The 20165-nt window shown below is 47.5% G+C and overlaps 1 protein-coding gene across 4 annotated transcripts in view; it reads left to right on the plus strand.

Moving 5' to 3' along the window:
- alphaCOP (coatomer subunit alpha) overlaps positions 1 to 20165 on the plus strand; it is a 57250-nt gene that overhangs the window by 13097 nt on the left and 23988 nt on the right. The gene's annotated exons all lie outside the window — the stretch shown is intronic.

Here is a 20165-nt window from a genome sequence, read left to right on the forward strand (position 1 = left end):
GGAGGAGTAACGGACGAGGTGTCAGCCAGCCAGCCACCAAGCCAGTCACACACACAGTAGTCAAGGTTGGTGGTGTGGGTTAACATGTTGTCATGCTCTTGTTGAGTCGCTGGTGTTGACCCGCGGCAGCTGTCTGTCATCATGGCGACTCCGGTCGCCCGGGCCCCAGGTTGGGTGTCTAAGGGGGAACACTGCCTCGCTAATAACACGACGGCCATTTCCACTTTTTGAGTAGTCTTTCCCAGTGTGGCGTGCGCCCCGGGAAGGTCAACCGCCCTGCAAGGCTCCTCAACGGTGCTCTGACATGATTACAACACGCGCACCACCAATGGTCTTGCTGCCACCTCCACTCCCACCATTATTACCACCACTACCACCCCCGTCAACCACCACCACCACCCCTCCCCCACTACCACCCCCGTCTACCACTATCACCATCCCTCCCCAATACAACCTATCAATAATACAAAGAAATTTGAGGATGGTGTGAGCGCAGACAAAACAGTATTAACATCAGAGGTGTGATTCAAGTTGACCGCATTACCAGCAAGCGTAAGAAACAAGGTTGTATCTTTAAGCAAGGGGGGGGGGGGGACGCTGCAAGAGAAGCCCCGGAGGCATCCAGCGCCACCTGTTGAGGTTGGTGGTAGGTACACACACAGCTGGGTCACCCAGGGAAGCGGAATCGCCTCTGAATCCCTTCAAGGTAAACACACCCACGCTCTCAGTGTCCCTCTGAACACACCCGGCACACGTGTTCAGCGGAACTAACCCTCAAGCTAGCCGCGGAACGTACCCGCTCCTCGTAGGACACTACGCCGGGTTTGGATGCCGTGCTCCTCTTAAGTCTGGTCTTCGTCTTAATCCCTCGTGATATCTCGTTTAACCGACGGGAGACATCTCCCGTCACGCAGGGTGCAGTCGCACCTCCACAGATATCCAGTATCAGCTCTTGATACTGGTAATGGCTCAAAAGGGCCACCACTTACGGGCTATTCATGCCCGTGCCACCTTTTGGCTGGCTTAATCTTCATCAATCAATCATTCTCGTTTATCGTCAGTGTGACAGTGACTTGTGAAGGTGTGGGGGGGGCACATGTTGTGAATGACGAGATCAGAATAGTAAGACACAAATAAACAAAGGTGGGCTGTGATCACGATGATTCAGATGACTGATTGAATATCAGTTCGTACAGAATGAAAATAAACGAAAGTGAGTCAAACTCGCTTGAGAACTGTTCAAAGAATGTCCGTTTGCTTGAGCGGAGAGTTGGGTTGCTTCGGGATTGATTGATTGATGAAGATTAAGCCACCCAAGAGGTGGCACGGGCATGAATAACCCATAAGTCCCCTCACGTCTGGTGTCACGTTAAATCATCCGCCACCCCCCTCTCTTTCCTCCCCTTCTCTCAAGTGCTCACTGTTCCGGCTCTTTCCCCTCACTATAACCTCCTCATCTCCCCTCACAACACTTTCTCCTAACGCTCCCCTCCCCCCCCTCCTCATATCGAGGAATCAGTATTGCGGTAAACTTAATGATGCAATTTTCTGTAGTGTGGTTGTCCCTATCACCGTACGGGAGGGGAGGGGGGGGGGTTGTGATGCAGAGGTTTCACCAAACCCCCAACACCAGTGCGTACTGTACAACTCAAGGGTGTTTGCTCTAAGAGTGATCAACCACATAGACTCAAGAATTACATAAGCTCAGCACGATTTTTTTTTATTGTTTCTTCCTCTTAAAAAGCCCAAGATGTCCATGTTTTCTTAAGTCCATTCCCCTTCCTCTGTCTTTCCTTCCTTCTACCTTCTTTCCTTCTTCCTTCCTTCCTCCTGCACCATGAGCACACTGCTGGGTCTGGCCAACATAGTTCAGAGGTGAGAGGTCCAGAGGTCATCGTGCAAGTGAGGTGAAGGATAGAGAAGCGCCAATTTGTTTAGCAAGAAAGCAAGCAAGCAGGCAAGCAGGCAAGAAAGCAGGTGAGTAGTCTGTCAAGTAGGTAAGTAGTGGGTCAGTCTGGAGTTGCAAGCAGGCCAGGTAAAGTAGTCTGGCTGGCAAGTGGGTAGACAAGCAGGCAGGCAGTCTGGCGGGCAGGTTGCCAAAGAGGGCAAAGTACTGGAACACAAGAACCAGTTCGGTTAGACTGTTGTTATACAAGGCCGGGTACTGTGGTTGACTAACAAGGTGTCAAAGTCACTCCTGGTAGATTTGGCATTAGGCCGGGTATATGGTCCTGGGAGATGGGGAAGGTACACGTGGGCAGCGGCCATTTGGCTTGATATTTGTCTAGTTCCGAGGACACATTCGAGGTACACACAGCTGGGTCACCCAGGGAAGCGGAATCGCCTCTGAATCCCTTCAAGGAATCTGGCGTGGATGTTGTACCGGAGGGAGAACTAGTTATATCCCCCACCGGGGGGAACTAGCTATATCCACCACCGGGGGGAACTAGTTATATCCACCACCGGGGGAACTAGTTATATCCACCACCGGGGGAACTAGTTATATCCACCACCGGGGGAACTAGTTATATCCACCACCGGGGGAACTAGTTATATCCACCACCGGGGGAACTAGTTATATCCACCACCGGGGGAACTAGCTATATCCACCACCGGGCATGACCAGGTGGTGGTGGATACCGGTTTGGTCTCATCTAGGCGGCGGGTTCAATCAAGCTGGTTGTGAAATTTGGTTAGTCATTGTTCCGTTTCGTGGAATTAGTTCACCTTGCCCGAGGCCCGGCGTTCTTAGGCCACGTCCTTGGTGTCCGTTGTTCGTGTCCAGCCCCCAACCCACGTTAGCATGATTTTAAAGCCTTTTGACAATATTTTCCTATGCCCTGGAATTCTAATTGGAGGTTAGGAGGGAAAAGTCCAAAAGCTGGACGAGTGGAGAAGCACGGCTCCGGACAAAGGCCAACAGAGGCGCAAAAGAACACTACTTTAGATAGAAAAATAGAATGATATCGCCGTAAACCTCCAAATAAAATAAAAACTGGGGGGCGTAGGAGAAAGGGGGGGGGGGAGTTAGAGGGGGGGGGAAATGGGGGGGGGGGTTGACCTGGATTAAAGTAAAGGTTCTTTGGCATTGCCGCCTCCATAGAAAGTGTTCGATACCCTCACCTCTTGGTCACGTCGTGACACGCCTCCACCCACACTCTTACTTGCCCCGGCGGCTGCTGCTGCCCGTGGTGGGTGGGGGGGGGGGGAGGGAGATGGTTTGAGTGGACAGGGGTCAAAGGTCGGTCTGGAAAGACCTTGGCCAGGTTTTGTCGTGACGTATTCATCGCCTCACCTTACCCCCCCCCCCTCGTTCCCGCCCCCCTCGTCTCCTTGCAACAGTCTTGTCTGCCTCCACTACTTTCTTGGCTATCCCCCCCCCCCCTCTCACCACCTTAGCCTAGCCTACTGTCCTCGCCACACAACTCTTCACAATATATGCCCCCCTTTCCCCTGAATATATATATTACGGGCTCACCATAGCCCGTGCTACATGGACACTTCGTCCTGAGTAGCTAAATCTTTTAACAACAACAACAACCCTGAATATATGTTGGAACCCAATAACTTTGTTCCACTACGGGCTCACCATAGCCCGTGCTACTTTGAACTTTTTGTTCCATGTAGCGAATCTTAAACAGCAGCAGCATTCCCTTGAAAGTATACTACTTAGCAGGCTCCCCGCTCCCCCTCTACCAACAAGCCACTGGGTACTAGTCTCTTGAGCCTGGCAAAAGATGTCCAGAGACATTGCAGTAGCCATACACAGACTCAGACTTGGTTACAAGTGCTGCTGGGAGGTAATAAACACAATAGTGTCATATTTGTGGACCAGATGCAGAGGCGCCACTATTGCACTACTTACTGGAATGTGAAGCTACTGAAGCCCTGCGCATCAAACTCAACATTAATCCAATGACAGCAGCTGCATTAGATGCACATTCAACCGCGACTACAATGAGTAGAAAATAATTTGAAGAATGAAACACACTAGTGAACATTATGCCTCTATTTCCGCCACCAAGATAATATGTTATTAAAACAAGACTAAAACCAGTGCGCTAAAACAGAAGCGGAAAAGAAACGGGAGAAAAGGAGGAAACCCCACCTCCATTTAAAACTTTGACCCAAATATCACAAGTAACAAGATGACCCAAATATCACAGTTCATTTGATGCATCACGTTAGTGTGATCTCTGTGTGTGATCACAGTAACAAGGTTATCGGGAATAACGGAACTCAATTACGGGTTCACTATAGCCCGTGCTGCATGGACGTTTCGATCTGAGTAGCTAAACCTAAAACCACCACCACCCCCTGAACAAATCCACAAGGACCGTGACGAGGATTCGAACCTACGTCCGAGATCAAAGTCAAGACTCCAACCTAGAACAATCTCCCCCTCACCCTCTCTCCCCCCCTCACCCCCTCACCCTGACCCCCACCCCCCTCCCTACTCACTAATATGCGTTACGGCACATCGCCTTGGAAGAAATGGTCCCGAGCACTGAAGAAAGTTGTCATGATTCATGCGTCGCGGGGAGCAGCCTTTGTTTTTCTTTGTATTTTCTTAAGTTAAATTAAAAAATATGATTCTATATTTAAGATAATTATATAAATGCTCTAACTTGAACATTAAACAAATCTGAATCCCTGAAGGTGTGACATCACACACACAGAGATCACACTAACACAGAGATTAAGGCAGTGTCTGGGATGCTCCCGGACGCAGGTTCGAATCCTCGTCACGGCCCTTGTGGATTTGTTCCCTTAAGGTGTGTGTTATACTTGGGTGTTGTGGGGTCTGGTTCCTTGGAGATGCTAGACTATTGGGTCACTTGGTGTGGGTAGGTCTCGTCTGGGCCTCATCTGTCTAACATGGGCTCTTCCAACACTTCGATCGTGTTGCTCACTTTGGTGACTTCTTGTTGTTGTAGTCCGGTGTTGAGGGCGTCTTAGTGTTCGTGCGGTGGATGGGGTTCTGCTGTTCTTTGGTGACTTGTTGGTGACTTTGGTGACATTATTCGGGTAGCTGCCAATGCTGAGCTAATAGCTATTCTGTTGTGTTGACTAGACCACACACTAGAAGGTGAACGGACGACGACGACGACGACGTTCCGGTCCGTTCTGGACCACAATCGACTTGAGAATGGTCCAGGACGGACCGAAACGTCGTCGTCCCTTCACCTTCTAGTGTGTGGTCTGGTCAACATAATTTAGCCACGTTATTGTGACTCCTCGCCTGCATATTCTGTTGTCTATGAAGCTGTATAGTGGGGCTGTAAATCTGTTTACTGCCCCCTCCAGGGGCATCAGGGTGAAGGAAACTCTGCCCATTTGTTTTTCCGCTGGCTGCTGGGATCGAACCTTGGTCCCTAGGTCCACGAGTGTAGAGCGCTATCCACTCAGCTAGCCAGCCCCCTGTGCGTGTGGTAGGGGGGGGCGGGGGAGGAAGGAGGGTTGCTAGTGGTTGAGAATGTTCACGGATCAACTCAAGTGTTAAGAACATAAGAACAAAGGCAACTGCAGAAGGCCTATTGGCCCATACGAGGCAGCTCCTATTTATAACCACCCAATCCCACTCATATACATGTCCAACCCTGTTACTGAACCAGTATTTACCCGTCTTTCCTAAATCTAAACATAAGAACTATTTAAACATAACTACGTCTGTTATACAGACGAAGATAGCGGGAAGGTGTACACAAGAATGTATATATATGTTTCAAATTGCACATGTTTGATATCTTTCAAAATGTTTGTATGTTTAAAAGAGTCTTTATGGATGTGTGTATTTTGCATGTCAAGACTGAAAGGTCTGGATTTCACAATAAAACAGTACTCAAAAGTTTCACGTTTAGACTGTGTAAATTTTGGTCTTGTCATTTATTTTAAATTTATCGCCATTGTGGTTTTTTTTATTAGCTGGATTTTTTTTTTTTTTTTCGTTATCGGAAAGTGAAAACAAAAGCGAGGGGAAACTTTGATATAATGTTGTTGAGGGCCGGTGGCAGTATCTGGCATCGTGCTTGCCGCCAGGATGCCATGTTGTTATAGATTCAGCTACTCGGAACAAGTTCCAAGTAGCACGGGCTATGGTGAGCTCATAGTGGACTTACCTGGCACAGAAGTACCTAACCTGTCCATGCAATCATTGGCCTCATACAAAGGGGATATTTGACAAAGGGAATATTATTAGGGTATTAAAAGTATCAACTCAAGACAGAACACAAAACAATTGGTATAAATTGGATAAGTTTAGATTTAGGAAAGACTGGGGTAAATACTGGGTCGGTAACAGAGTTGTTGATTTGTGGAACCAATTACCGCGTAACGTGGTGGAGGTGGGGTCCCTCGATTGTTTCAAGCGTGGGTTGGACATGTATATGAGTGGGATTGGGTGGTTATAGATAGGAGCTGCCTCGTATGGGCCAATAGGCCTTCTGCAGTTGCCTTTGTTATGTTCTTAAGAGACAATGAGTCTCTCTCTCTAAAGAGACAATACCTTACTCCATACCTTCGTCCTGCTGTAAGATTTGTGCCTAATTCTTATAAGGACGGTGAATATTAACTTCATACCTATATAACACGTCAAATGTTCTTTCGATTAAAAAAGATAGAAAGTGAAAAATGCTTTCACTGGCCTTTCACTTTCCCCGATGGCGTGGCGAGCGAACCTCATCTTCCCTGTCTTGGGTTTCACTACACTACTGACTGACTGACTGGCTGGTTGCGTTACCTGTAGCTTTGTGTTGGGTTTGGTCATCACGGGTGAGCCTTCACCACTGTTTCCGCTCCTGGTAGCTTGATGGATGAGAGGGGGATTACAGGTACACATGTAAGACTCCCATGGGGCAGATTCACAAAGCAGTTACGCAGGTACTTACGAACGTGTCCATCTGTCCTCAATCTTTGACGGCTTTGGTTATATTTATTAAACCGTTTACAAGCATGAAAACTTGCCAATCAACTGTTATTGTTATAAACAGCCTCCTGGTGCTTCGCAGCTCATTAACCGTTTAATAATTGTAAACAAAGCCGCCAAAGATGTATAGGTTCGTAAGTGTTTGCGTAACTGCTTCGTGAATCTGGCCTCCATGTACCTTGTATCCTTGTCTCTTCCCCTCAACATGTCATGTACCTCCCCTCATCCCCACACGCTCATACTCACAAGCAACTTGACATTGTTGGTGTGGCTGTGAAAATCTTATAAAGATTGTAAACAAGAATAGATAGCCTTGAATTTTGCGACGCCTGGAGGGTGTTGGCTGGGTGCTGGCGTCTCCATAACTTGACGCAAATAAGAGTAATTCCTTCCGGATTTAGTTCAGCTCTGATGCGAATGGAGAGTTAGTTTATATTGGCACTTTTTCGAGCTTTGGCTGGAGGATAGCGAGAGTGGTTCGGGGGGAGAGAAAATGGCCAGAGTAGAGTAGTTTGAGAAGCTTCAACGATATCGAACCGAACTGGCGCAGTTTCGTGTCCTTGACAGAAATACCTCTCGGACGTAATAGACCAGAGTAATTGCGGTCGCTATCTCTGTCTTGTAGCTGTTAAATGAGGGCAAGGTATTATATATATATATATATATATATATATATATATATATATATATATATATATATAATATATATAATATATATATATAATATATATATATAATATATATATATAATATATATATATAATATATATATATAATATATATATATATAATATATATAATATATATATATATAATATATATAATATATATATATATAATATATATATAATATATATATATATATAATATCTACTTCCGAACTGCTGGCAGTTTCAATGACCGCAAAAGTTGGGTTGGTGTGCGCGCGCTGGACTACCACTACAGCATACTTGGGTTGAACTTCAGCTCCTCTGTCCCGTCTCTCGACCTTCGATTGGTAGGTACTCGGGTTCAACTCGTTGGGTTATGTCGAATTTACCTGCAAGAGTCCACGTATGGGCATCTGCCTCGACAGCTTGGCTTAATCGCCCTTCCTCCTGCTTGGTTCGAGCGACGTGTGAAGTTCATCTCTTGTCTGGGAGCTCGAGGGACCAGTCTGTGCTGGTACTGCACTGTGAAAGGGATCCAATACTTGTAGTATGAACACATTCATAAGGGCCGTGATGAGGGTTCAGAACCTACGTTCCGGGTGACATAGACTTGTAGTACGCTCTACAACGTATTCCTAATTGTTATCCTTACCTGCAGATGCTTCACAATAACGTGGCTGAAGTATGTTGAGCCTTCACCTTCTAGTGTGTGGTCTGGTCAACATACTTTATCCTTTTTATTTGCCTATTTATTTACCCATGACGCTTCGTGGTCTGCGAGGTAGTGGCAGAGTAGGTAATAGGTATGGCGCTGAAGGTGCATGTTGTAGAGATTGCCATGATAAACTGGGGTGAGAAATAAAATTGTTTTTGGCCTTGTTGTAAATAACGTGACGTAGGAAATGCATGATATGAAAAAGTGTTTTTAAAGTTTCTGTTGGACAAAATGGGGTGATGCGGTATTTTGTTCCCGTGTGCCTTTAGTGTGCACGCCGGGGCGCCTAGCAAGGTACTGGATTGATTGATTGATGAAGATTAAGCAACCCAAAAGGTAGCACGGGCATGAATAGCCCGTAAGTGGTGGCCCTTTTGAGCCATTACCAGTATCAAGAGGTGATACTGGAGATCTGTGGAGGTGCGACTGCACCCTGCGTGACGGGAGATGTCTCCCGTCAAGGCACGGGAGTTTTTTATTTTTGTTTTATCATGTCGTGGTGGAATCGACTGAGGCGCGTCTGGAATCATCCCGGACGTAGGGTCGAACCCTCAGCATGGCCCATGCGAGAGTCAGGGGTCCCCCGTTGTATAATGGCCAGACTTTAACGTGACAGAGATGACGTGAAGTACTGGGTAGAGGGAGTCCTTCTCGGAAGGCTTAGGGTAGCGTGATTTACCTCACCGCTTCTGAGGAAATTGATGGGGCGGAGACCCCTACCATTTCCTGTCTTCGTCCCCCTCTCCAGAATGGATTAATCATAAATACAGGAGCATGGGAATACCTACATACAGGTGTGTGTGTGTGTAATTGCCTAGTGCTTGCGGGGGTTGAGTTCTGGCTCTTTGATCCCCCCTCTCAACCGTCAATCAGCTGGTGTTACAGGTTCCTGAGCCTACTGGGCTCTTATCATATCTACACATGAAACTGTGTATGGAGTCAGCCTCCACCACATCACTGCCTAATGCATTCCATTTACTAACTACTGACACTGAAAGTTTTTTCTAACGTCTCTGTGGCTCATGTGCGTACTCGGTTTCCACCTGTGTCTCCTTGTTCGCGTCCCACCTGTGTTAAATAATACATCCGTGTGTGTGTGTGTGTGTGTGTGAACACCACACATTGGCCTTACTGTTAGCGCCTTGGAACAGGATTCCCAGAATACCGTTATTTTTTGTGTGCATTCCTTCCTTCGCTCTTCTTTCTCCTTCTGTGTGTCTCTTGTTAGAGGAAGGTTGAGGTGAAAGTGTTGTGGAAATAGATAGGGATAGACGGTAAGTGGGTGATGGTGCGTAGTGATGCCTTGGGAGGATGTGGATAGATGGGGGAGGATGATGATGTGGGTGAAGGAGAGCATTGGGCTAGTGGTGGAGAGGTGAAGAGGGGACGTTAAGGCAGTGAGGGTGAGGCAAGACCGACCTGGTGGTGTAGAAGGCGCACCACCTCGCGCCAACATTAACTACTTTCACTGTTAGTGCCTCTTGGTCCCCCAAAGCCGCCCTCTGTGGTGTGATGGATGCTCGTCAAACTTTCAACACTTGTGGGGGGGGGGGTTGATGGCCCGGGGGAGGGGGAGGAAGGAACCATCTTAACACCGGAGGGAGGCGGGGAGCAGGGTTCTTAAGCAGGGTAATTAGTTGAGCGTCGTTACCCTAGGTGTACCCAGCAGGAGGCCTCGTGTCGAAGTATTTCAGTAGTCTGGTGTAGTTGCTTCCCTAATGTGTCTAGCTTTGGAGCTGTCTAATCGTAAGATCATAAGAACATAAGAACAAAGGCAACTGCAGAGGGACTGCAGTTGCCTCTCTGTGTCTTAACTATTGAATTCCAGAAATTGCCTGGAAATTTAAGGGATACGGTTCAGGAGGAAGATTAGGGCAGTGGCCTTCGTGTGTGTGTGTGGGTGGATGGGTACAAACAACGCTGCGAGGGACAGCGTGCGGCACACCTTCTGTCAGGATATACAGTAGATTCATCATGTAGGCGGGCAAGGCAACACAGGTGGTGCTCTAGCTCTTGTCATACTGTTAACAGCACAGGGAAGGGTTGGCTGTAGTGAAGATGGCTTTGCGTACACGCGATACATGGGAGCCAGAGGGAGGGTGTGATGGGGCTTGAACACATCCACAAGGGCCGTGACGAGGATTCGAACCTGCGTGTGATGATAGGGCTTGTTGTGACGAGGAGGAGGACAGGGAAGGGCGTGGCTGGTCTTGTAAAACAAGTCGTGGATACAGACTACACAGCCTGTATCCCAGGCTGTGTAGTACCAGTATTGCATCGATACATTATTGGGGGGGGGGAGGGATGCGGGAGATCGGGGTCGGGGCATTGACCTGAGGGGTGAGAGGGGGCGCCATGCTGGGGTGGTGTTAGGGGGGGCACTGGCCCCCCCACTCTTTGGGTCCAGAAGAGGGATCGGACAAAGGGTAGATGGGCTGGTTGAGTCATGAGAGGGAGTGGGGTGGTGATGGAAGGGGTCACTCCGTGGTCAAGACATGCTGATGGCAGACGTAGACTAAAGCTTTACGGGCTCACCATAGCCCGTGCTACATGGACATTTTGTTCTGAAGAGGCGTAGACTACATTGCTGTACATGTAGTCAGTGAAGGAGCATGTAGTCAAGCTTGGTTAATAAGCTCCACTTTCAGCAACATTACAATTAAAGAAACTTGCGCTCCGGAGCAAAATTAATTTAAAAAATCAAAACTAAGGGGAAATGGTAGGCTTATGGAAGTGTAGAATAGGAAGAGCTCCGAGCTCCATACTTCGTTTTCTTCCATTTGGGGCAGTGATGTACATGCTGCTGTGGCGGTGTGTTCACTCACAAGATGAGTGGCGCTGCCCAATAAACTCCCCCCTCGGGGCAAAATTTAAAATTTCGTCTGCTTTGGTAAATTATCCACAGGAGTCATCTCCCGTCACGCAGGGTGCAGTCGCACCTCCACAGATCTCCAGTATCATCTATTGATACTGGTAATGGCTCAAAAGGGCCACCACTTACGGGCTATTCATGCCCGTGCTACCTTTTGGGCGGCTTAATCTTCATCATCATCATCTTCATCATGGTAAATTATCATTTCATGAGGAGATTGTATACTTGGACGACCCTGGAGGGTAGTTCGGGCATGGCTTGTTGCATCCCTCTTCTCGTCTAGGGATATAGAGGCCAAACTTAGAGTTCCATCCTCGTAGGACAAGTGACGTGGTGGTATTGAACCACTCAACGCCATCTCACGTCATGGAGAGTAGAGCTCACGCTGTCTACCTGTCCCAAGAGCTCAATGAATGTCCAATCATATGGCTCCACGGCACCTCGCCATTTCGACAATTGTTAGTCCTAAATGTCCCCCCCAACGGTCATAAAACAAAAAGTGTGTAAAAATTGAGGGCTTTGTTAATAAAGGTGATTGAAGAGCAGATGGGGCGGTGTCAAGGATAACTGGGGCGGTGGTGGGCGTGGGCTGGCAACCACAACTCACCTGTTGTGGTGGAGGCTGGTTGGGGGGACAGGGGGGGGGGGGGGGTGGAGGCTGGTTGGGGGGGGCGGAGGGGGGGGGTGTGGAGGCTGGTTGGGGGGGGCGGAGGGGGGGGTGTGGAGGCTGGTGGAGGAGATAAGGTACTAAAAACTAGGGGGGTGGTATTAGAAGTAGCAACTTGAGGCAGGAATTAGTGTGAAGTTTAGAAGAGTAACAGTGGTAGTAGATGATGATAGGCGAGGTCTAAGGTGGTGGTGAAGGAGGCGGGTGTAGTGATGGCTGGAGTAACATCAGTGTGTCTTGTCCTCGCCGTCACTCTCATCTTCATCTATCACTCTGTCTCCTGGGTAAATTAGTGGCAAGCTAGAAGTGAGGGGTGAGAAAGAAGTGGGAAGACAGTATGCAAAGATGAGTGAAGGAAGTACACTATAAAGGTCATACAGAAACAACTATTGATACCCTCCCAATAAATGTCCCAACCCCCCTCAATAAACCCATCTTTCTTAAACCCTTCACTGCCATAACCCCCCCCCCCCTCTTCAAAAGCCTCCAAGCCATGTAAAAACGCCCCCATCCCCCCCCTCCATCACCCCCCATCCCCCCCTCCATCACCCCCCATCCCCCCTCCATCACCCCCCACCCCCCTCCATCACCCCCCACCCCCCCTCCATCACCCCCCCCCACCCCCCTCCATCACCCCCCACCCCCCTCCATCACCCCCCACCCCCCTGACAGCACATAACGGTAAGACCAGCTCTGATCCAAGTGGCAGCATGCCTCTCCCTTTCCTCCAGCAGCCGTCCGACTCTGGGCAAGGAGAGACAAGGTCTTGGGAAGGTAGAGGGAACACTGAATACCAAGACATAAACGCCCCTTACAGAGCCACAGGGTGTTAAAGGCACTTCTTGCTATCCTGTGGATACTAGATATTTTGGTTTTTTGAATGGGCAGGGATACGTGGTTATCTTGTGTAAGCGTAGTTACTAAGATGTAGTTACAGGGAGCCAAGGTCGTGTTGACATCTTTTCCTAGTAGTTTGTCATTGTTTTGAAGCTCCCAGCCTGTGTGCGCTTGCCTGGATGAGTTTAAAGTAGGTGGGGGTAGGTGGGGGGGAATCTCTCCTCTCTGCTTTCCCATTCAAAAATATCAAGGCTTTTTTTGTTATCATAAACATCTCAGTGTTGCCTCATTTACCGTGCAGTTGCAGTAGGTGTGGCCTTGTGCTTCATCTCACAACCTGAATGAACTTGCCGTTAGTTAGTCGTGGCTGCATAACTTTCCTAGGGACAAGATGCACATGTTCTCTGCGTACAGTTTATCGCACCTTTGCCGTTATCAGATGCGTGTGAGCTCCACACTCACTCTCTCTACGTAGGAAATGTAGATGTTTATCTCTGAGAATGTTTGGTAATGTTTATTGTTTGTGTTTATGTATGTATTAACACGATGTACTGAACGGGGTGAGAATAGCTTGAGCTATCTCATCCCTTTGTGTGTATTTTACCTCAAACTTATTTCAATTTTCACTCTTTACGTCGCGTATAGTGGCATAGTTGCTTGTGTATCAGGAGAGGGTACTCACCTAGTTGTGTTTGCGGGGGTTGAGCTCTGGCTCTTTGGTCCCGCCTTTCAACCGTCGTGTGTGTGTGTGTGTGTGTGTGTGTGTGTGTGTGTGTGTGTGTGTGTGTGTGTGTGTAGGGAGGGGGGTCGAGGAGTCTCGCTAGGTTTATGTAATATACGCGAGTCTTTGTATTGAATGTGTTGATCTATGGCGTGGTTTGGGGGTTGACTGTGGATGGTTGGTGGTGGTGGTGTGGTTGATAGTAGGGCTGGTAGTGTGGTTGGTGGTGGTGGTGTGGTTGAGAGTAGGGGTGATGGTGTGGGTGGTGGTGTGGTAAAGTCAGGCTCATGACTTGCTCCTGGTCGTCCTTGGTGGTGCCTGCCGGTCCCCCACACAAGCCTCTCACCTCACCTGCCGACACACATGCGTGCATGCACGCGCACTCACGCACGCCTCCAAGATCATGCAAGACAGAGAAGGGTGAACGGATTGTAGAGTCTTGGAGTGTGTGGGAGACAGCCCAAGACGGTACGTCACAGGAGAGGGTGGACACGATGTAATCGGGAATGTGAATAGATTGATAGATAAAAATTAAGCCACCCAAAACGTGGCACGGGCATGAATAGCCCATAAATGTGAATAGAGTATCACGACTTTATAATAGTCCAGGACGGACCGAAACGTTTTACGGGCTATTCATGCCCGTGCCACCTTTTGGCTGGTTTAATCTTCATCAATCGACCGAAACGTTGTCATTTCTCCATTTTCTGTTGTGTGGTTTGGGTCACCCATTCATCTCATGGTTATATCCCTTGTAGATGTTATAGATTCAGCTACTCGGAACAAGTTCCAAGTAGCACGGGCTATGGTGAGCCCGTAGCTTACCTAGCACAGGAGCAGTGCTGTGTGTATTTTTTTTTTTTTTTTGTTATCCCTTGTAGATGTTTGTAAATAAGTTGCTCCGCTGTCATAAGGTAAGACAGCGAGTCTCAAGGATTACACTAAAGAATGCCGCGCTCCCATGACGGTGGGTTGACAAGTGTAATAGTGTGACCCAAGTATTGGTGTAGTGGAGGTGGACTCTGTCACGTGTTATCTTGAGTTATCTTGAGATGATTTCGGGGCTTTAGTGTCCCCGCGGCCCGGTCTTCGACCAGGCCTCCACCCCCAGGAAGCAGCCCGTGACAGCTGACTAACACCCAGGTACCTATTTTACTGCTAGGTAACAGAGGCATAGGGTGAAAGAAACTGTGCCCATTGTTTCTCGCCGGCGCCCGGGATCGAACCCAGGAGCACAGGATCATAGTCCAGTGTGCTGTCCGCTCGGCCGACCGGCTCCCCTTATGCAAACGAAAGATTATGAAAGATTTCCTTATGAAAACGAAAGATTATGAAAGATTTCCTTATGAAAACGAAAGATTATGAAAGATTTCCTTATGAAAACGAAAGATTATGAAAGATTTCCTTATGAAAACGAAAGATTATGAAAGATTTCCTTATGAAAACGAAAGATTATGAAAGATTTCCTTATGAAAACGAAAGATTATGAAAGATTTCCTTATGAAAACGAAAGATTATGAAAGATTTCCTTATGAAAACGAAAGATTATGAAAGATTTCCTTATGAAAACGAAAGATTATGAAAGATTTCCTTATGAAAACGAAAGATTATGAAAGATTTCCTTATGAAAACGAAAGATTATGAAAGATTTCCTTATGAAAACGAAAGATTATGAAAGATTTCCTTATGAAAACGAAAGATTATGAAAGATTTCCTTATGAAAACGAAAGATTATGAAAGATTTCCTTATGAAAACGAAAGATTATGAAAGATTTCCTTATGAAAACGAAAGATTATGAAAGATTTCCTTATGAAAACGAAAGATTATGAAAGATTTCCTTACGAAAACGAAAGATTATGAAAGATTTCCTTATGAAAACGAAAGATTATGAAAGATTTCCTTATGAAAACGAAAGATTATGAAAGATTTCCTTATGAAAACGAAAGATTATGAAAGATTTCCTTATGAAAACGAAAGATTATGAAAGATTTCCTTATGAAAACGAAAGATTATGAAAGATTTCCTTATGAAAACACCCAATACGCGCCAGACTCTTCTGTTGAGGATTGGGACGGGGGGGGGGGGGGGGACGAAGAGAGCATCATTTTTACCACCAGCCTTCACGGTTTGGCACGCATGCACGCACGCACGCATACATGCGTTCGTGTACCATCGGTGCACGACACTGCACGCAAGCCGGGGCCGTACACCACTCTGCATACTACCCGAAACCCCTTGTTCGTGAAACCCCTTGTTCGTGAAACCCCTTGTTCGTGACACCCCTTGTTCGTGACACCCCTTGTTCGTGAAACCCCTTGTTCGTGGAACCCCTTGATCGTGGAACCCCTTGATCGTGGAACCGCTTGATCGTGGAACCGCTTGTTCGTGGAACCGCTTGTTCGTGAAACCCCTTGGTGGTCTTGACTTTCTATGGTGGAAGGTTGCGAACTTGGACCACTCTGAGGACAGTCGAGTGTGTCCTAAAGGCAGCGATATACTGTGAAAGATAGGAGAGGATGAGAGTAGAAGTAGCCTAAGCCACTCTTTATCATTTTCTGATGCATCTTATTGTCTCAATAAACTTACTTGAAGATAGGAGATGGTGTCGCATCCTCTGTAGATGAATCCTGAGACACACACTCAATTTGTATATATATTAAACCTCGCCAAACGGAGAAGAATAAAGTAAGAATATTTCATGGGGAGGTGGTTGGGGGAGAGGGGGTTATGAAGAGGTAAGGGGAGTATAATAGGGTAGGGATGTGTTGAAAGAGATCACCAACATCATTTGGTCCGGGAGACATCTCCCCGTCACGCAGGGTGCAGTCGCACCTCCACAGATCTCCAGTATCAGCTCTTGATACTGGTAATGGCTCAAAAGGGCCACCACTTACGGGCTATTCATGCCCGTGCCACCTTTTGGGTGGTTTAATCTTCATCATCTTGAAAGAGATCACAAGTTAACCTGTAGGACGTGTACCAGCTGTGACGGCAGAGGGGGAGAGTGAGGGACGACTGGTAGGAGTGAGAGAGATGATGTGGGAGAAGGCAGCTGAGATACCTGTGTAGGTGCTCGCAAGATGAACCTGGAATGCACATTAAATACCTACCTCCTGTTGTAGATTTGCTACCTGGAACAAAAAGTTCCAAATAGCACGGGCTATGGCGAACCCGAAAAACAGCTACCGTAGCTGGCTGTAGATGAATTCAGGAACTGGTTTATGAAGAAAAGCATTCAGGCAAGCGGGGTCTAGTTGGAAGTGAAGGAAGGAAGGCAGCACCTTGGCATAGAAAGATTAGAATATAAGAACATGAGAACAAAGGTAACTGCAGAAGGCCTATTGGCCCATACGAGGCAGCTCCTATCTATAACCACCCAATCCCACTCATATACATGTCCAACCCGCGCTTGAAACAATCGAGGGACCCCACCTCCACCACATTACGCGGTAATTGGTTCCACAAATCAACAACCCTGTTACCGAACCAGTATTTACCCAAGTCTTTCCTAAATCTAAACTTATCCAATTTATTTAGATTAAGGGCCTACACCAAGCCACTCCTCACGCTCTGCCATCAATATTTGTAACAGTTACGAGGACGAGACTGGTTCGTGTCTCGTGATGACACTTAACGATAAGGTGCTCGCTAAGACTGTTTAGGAGGAGCTGGACTTCATATATTGCCTCATGGAGCTATAGGGAGGTGGCGATGCTGGCAGCAGGCAGCCTCCCACAGGAAACATTTCCACCAGGTACACACACGTTAGTAACGGAACGTTGTTTAACGTTACCGAACTTTTCACACAAGTCAGTTCCGCGATTAGAACCCCCCCCCCCCCCTTTCCCAAATCCCGTGGAAATTGGTAACGGGATAATAATCAAATGTTTACAGCAGCGTGGCGAGTGGAGCTATTTCTAAAATAGTTAACTGTATTTTTTTAGCTATTTTTATTTTTGGATTAGTTAATTTCTTTGTCTTATACTAATCGTATCTGTATACGTTAAAGTACGTTTATCGATACGATAAAATACATCTCAAAAGGATAGAGTAGCTTGGGCTATTTCTACCCTCTTGTAGGGAGCAATATGTCGGTGAAACAATTTATTCCTCTGATATTTGCTCAGATTATTTTGAGCACCGGTTTGCTTAGGCATTTACTTCGTATCTTCACCTAAAATCAGGTACTGCGAATAAAGGCGAGCTGGAAGGAACTGGCTGTAGGCCGGGTCAGTCACGCTCGGACCCAGGAAAAACGTATATATGACAACATACTTTTATTTGTAATATTTAAAATTCGGGATATATTTTCTTCCACTGGTGTGTGTGTGTGTGTGTGTGTGTGTGTGTGTGTGTGTGTGTGTGTGTGTGTGTGTGTGTGTGTGTGTGTGTGTGCAGGTGTTAGCTGACGGCCCCGCGGAAATATTGAGGGGCGGGAGAGCTGGCTCTTGGATCTTCCTTGTGGGGTGTGAGAGCTGGCTCTTGGATCTTCCTTGTGGGGTGTGAGAGCTGGCTCTTGGATCTTCCTTGTGGGGTGTGAGAGCTGGCTCTTGGATCTTCCTTGTGGGGTGTGAGAGCTGGCTCTTGGATCTTCCTTGTGGGGTGTGAGAGCTGGCTCTTGGAGCTTCCGTGTGGAGTATGAGAGCTGGCTCTTGGAGCTTCCGTGTGGAGTATGAGAGCTGGCTCTTGGAGCTTCCGTGTGGAGTATGAGAGCTGGCTCTTGGATCTTCCGTGTGGAGTATGAGAGCTGGCTCTTGGAGCTTCCGTGTGGAGTATGAGAGCTGGCTCTTGGAGCTTCCGTGTGGAGTGGCCCTTCCTGATGGTGGCCGTGGCGTGTACGGAGTGGCCCTTCCTGATGGTGGCCGTGGCGTGTACATTGTTCCTCCAAACTGTGATTACCTGACGTGTCAGATCTGGTCCTGCTTGCAGGTCCCTGGCATTATACGAGTCGTCTTACAAGCGTTCATCCTGATGTCCCCGAAAGGTTTCTGACATTTACTTGCCATTGTGTGCTCCCGCCTTTTTCCTGATTGGCACTTAGTTGTGGTCTCATTCGTGGTTGTCTCATGTGTGTGTGTGTGTTCCTCTACTTCTAATGTCCCGGTCTAGTGTCAAATATTGGCTGTTGTAGAGGTTTTGGATAATACAGTAGTTGGTGTGGGGGTTGTTGTTGATCAACAGCTGCAGGCGATGAGTCACAATAACGTGGCTAAAGTATGTTGACCAGACCACACACTAGAAGGTGAAGGGATGACGACGTTTCGGTCCGACTTGAGAATGGTCCAGGACGGACCGAAACGTCGTTGTCCTTTCACCTTCTAGTGTGTGGTCTGGTCAACATACTTGATCAACAGCTCTTGGCTCTGCTACCGGGTATTTTAATGGTGATCCTCTACGTTCTCACAGAAGTGTTTAGTTTTGCTAATCATCTTCGTAGGCTGGGTTTTCTTCCCACTAATATATACCCAGGAGGAGCTAAAGTTAATACTTGGAGTAGAGTCTGATAATATTTTGCCCCGAAGGGCGAGTTTATTGGGCAGCGCCGTTCATTCTGTGAGTGAACATGCCGCCATAGCAGCGTGTACAACACTCCCCAATAGGAAGAAAACCCGCTGGGTTGAATGTCTGTCTCGTGTCAACTCTTGCACCCAGAAGGGTGTCGGAGTCTTCAGATAACCTCCATAGACGCCTTCTGCCACAGCCCTTTCTCCAAGCTGCAGTTTCTCTCTTAGAATTTTGATAATTACTTACTTCCCTCTTGAAAAGAAAGAAGAGGAGTTAAATGATGGCATAAGTTTAATAATTATACGGCGCCAATGGCAAAGTTATTACAGTAACGGATAAAGTATTTATTATTCAATCCATCAGTCATGACTCACACGTAAAAGGGCAACAAGTTCATTTGAAAATGGGAAGTGTAATGGGCGCGTATGTAATGGTGAGACACAGGCATGACATTAGAAGAGGTGGAAGTGTGGCTCGTGTGGGGACTAGCGGTGGAGCTCGTAGTTCTTCGCGCTCACTAACAATATTCACCATTAACATTTTAATGGGGAAAGTTTTGGAATTGGGGGAGAGACGGGTGGTGGACTACATCTTGGGCAAGCTCCGGTGGCTTACTAACATCTAGAAGCATTGCGGCCTGGGGCCAGATTCACGAAAGCACTTGCGAACGTGTACAGCTTTTCTCAATCTTTGACGGCTTTGGTTACATTTATTAAACAGTTTACAAGCATGAAAACTTGCCATTCAACTGTTATTGTTATAAACAGCCTCCTGGTGCTTCGGAGCTCATTAACTGTTTAATAATTGGAAACAAAGCCGCCAAAGATTGAGAAGATATACAGGTTCGTAAGTGTTTGCGTAACTGCTTCGTGAATCTGGCCCCCTGGTCTCCACAAGCTGGGGGAGGGGGGGCAAGTAACTTGTAAGTCGCTTCCGTAACGTGTTGCAGCCGAGGGAAGAGTAGCAAAGCCACCATTTGGTCGGGTGGCTTGCCAAGCTATCGGGTTTTGATGGGTGTGGGTAGTGAGTAGCTAGGGGTGCCGACGTCCCTAGTGAGTAGCTAGATATGGGTGTGGGTACTGACGCTAGCTAGATCAAACTAGACGTTCTCCAGCACACACCATACATACACAGCCTCGCTCCTGTGCCAGGTAAGTCCACTACGGGCTCACCATAGCCCGTGCTACTTGGAACTTTTGTTCTGAGTAGCTGAATCTAAAACATCATCCAGCACACACCGCTCAGTGGAGGATTAGGCCAGCAGAGCCCGCT

Source organism: Procambarus clarkii, chromosome 25 (assembly GCF_040958095.1).
Source record: "Procambarus clarkii isolate CNS0578487 chromosome 25, FALCON_Pclarkii_2.0, whole genome shotgun sequence".
NCBI lineage: Eukaryota > Metazoa > Arthropoda > Malacostraca > Decapoda > Cambaridae > Procambarus > Procambarus clarkii.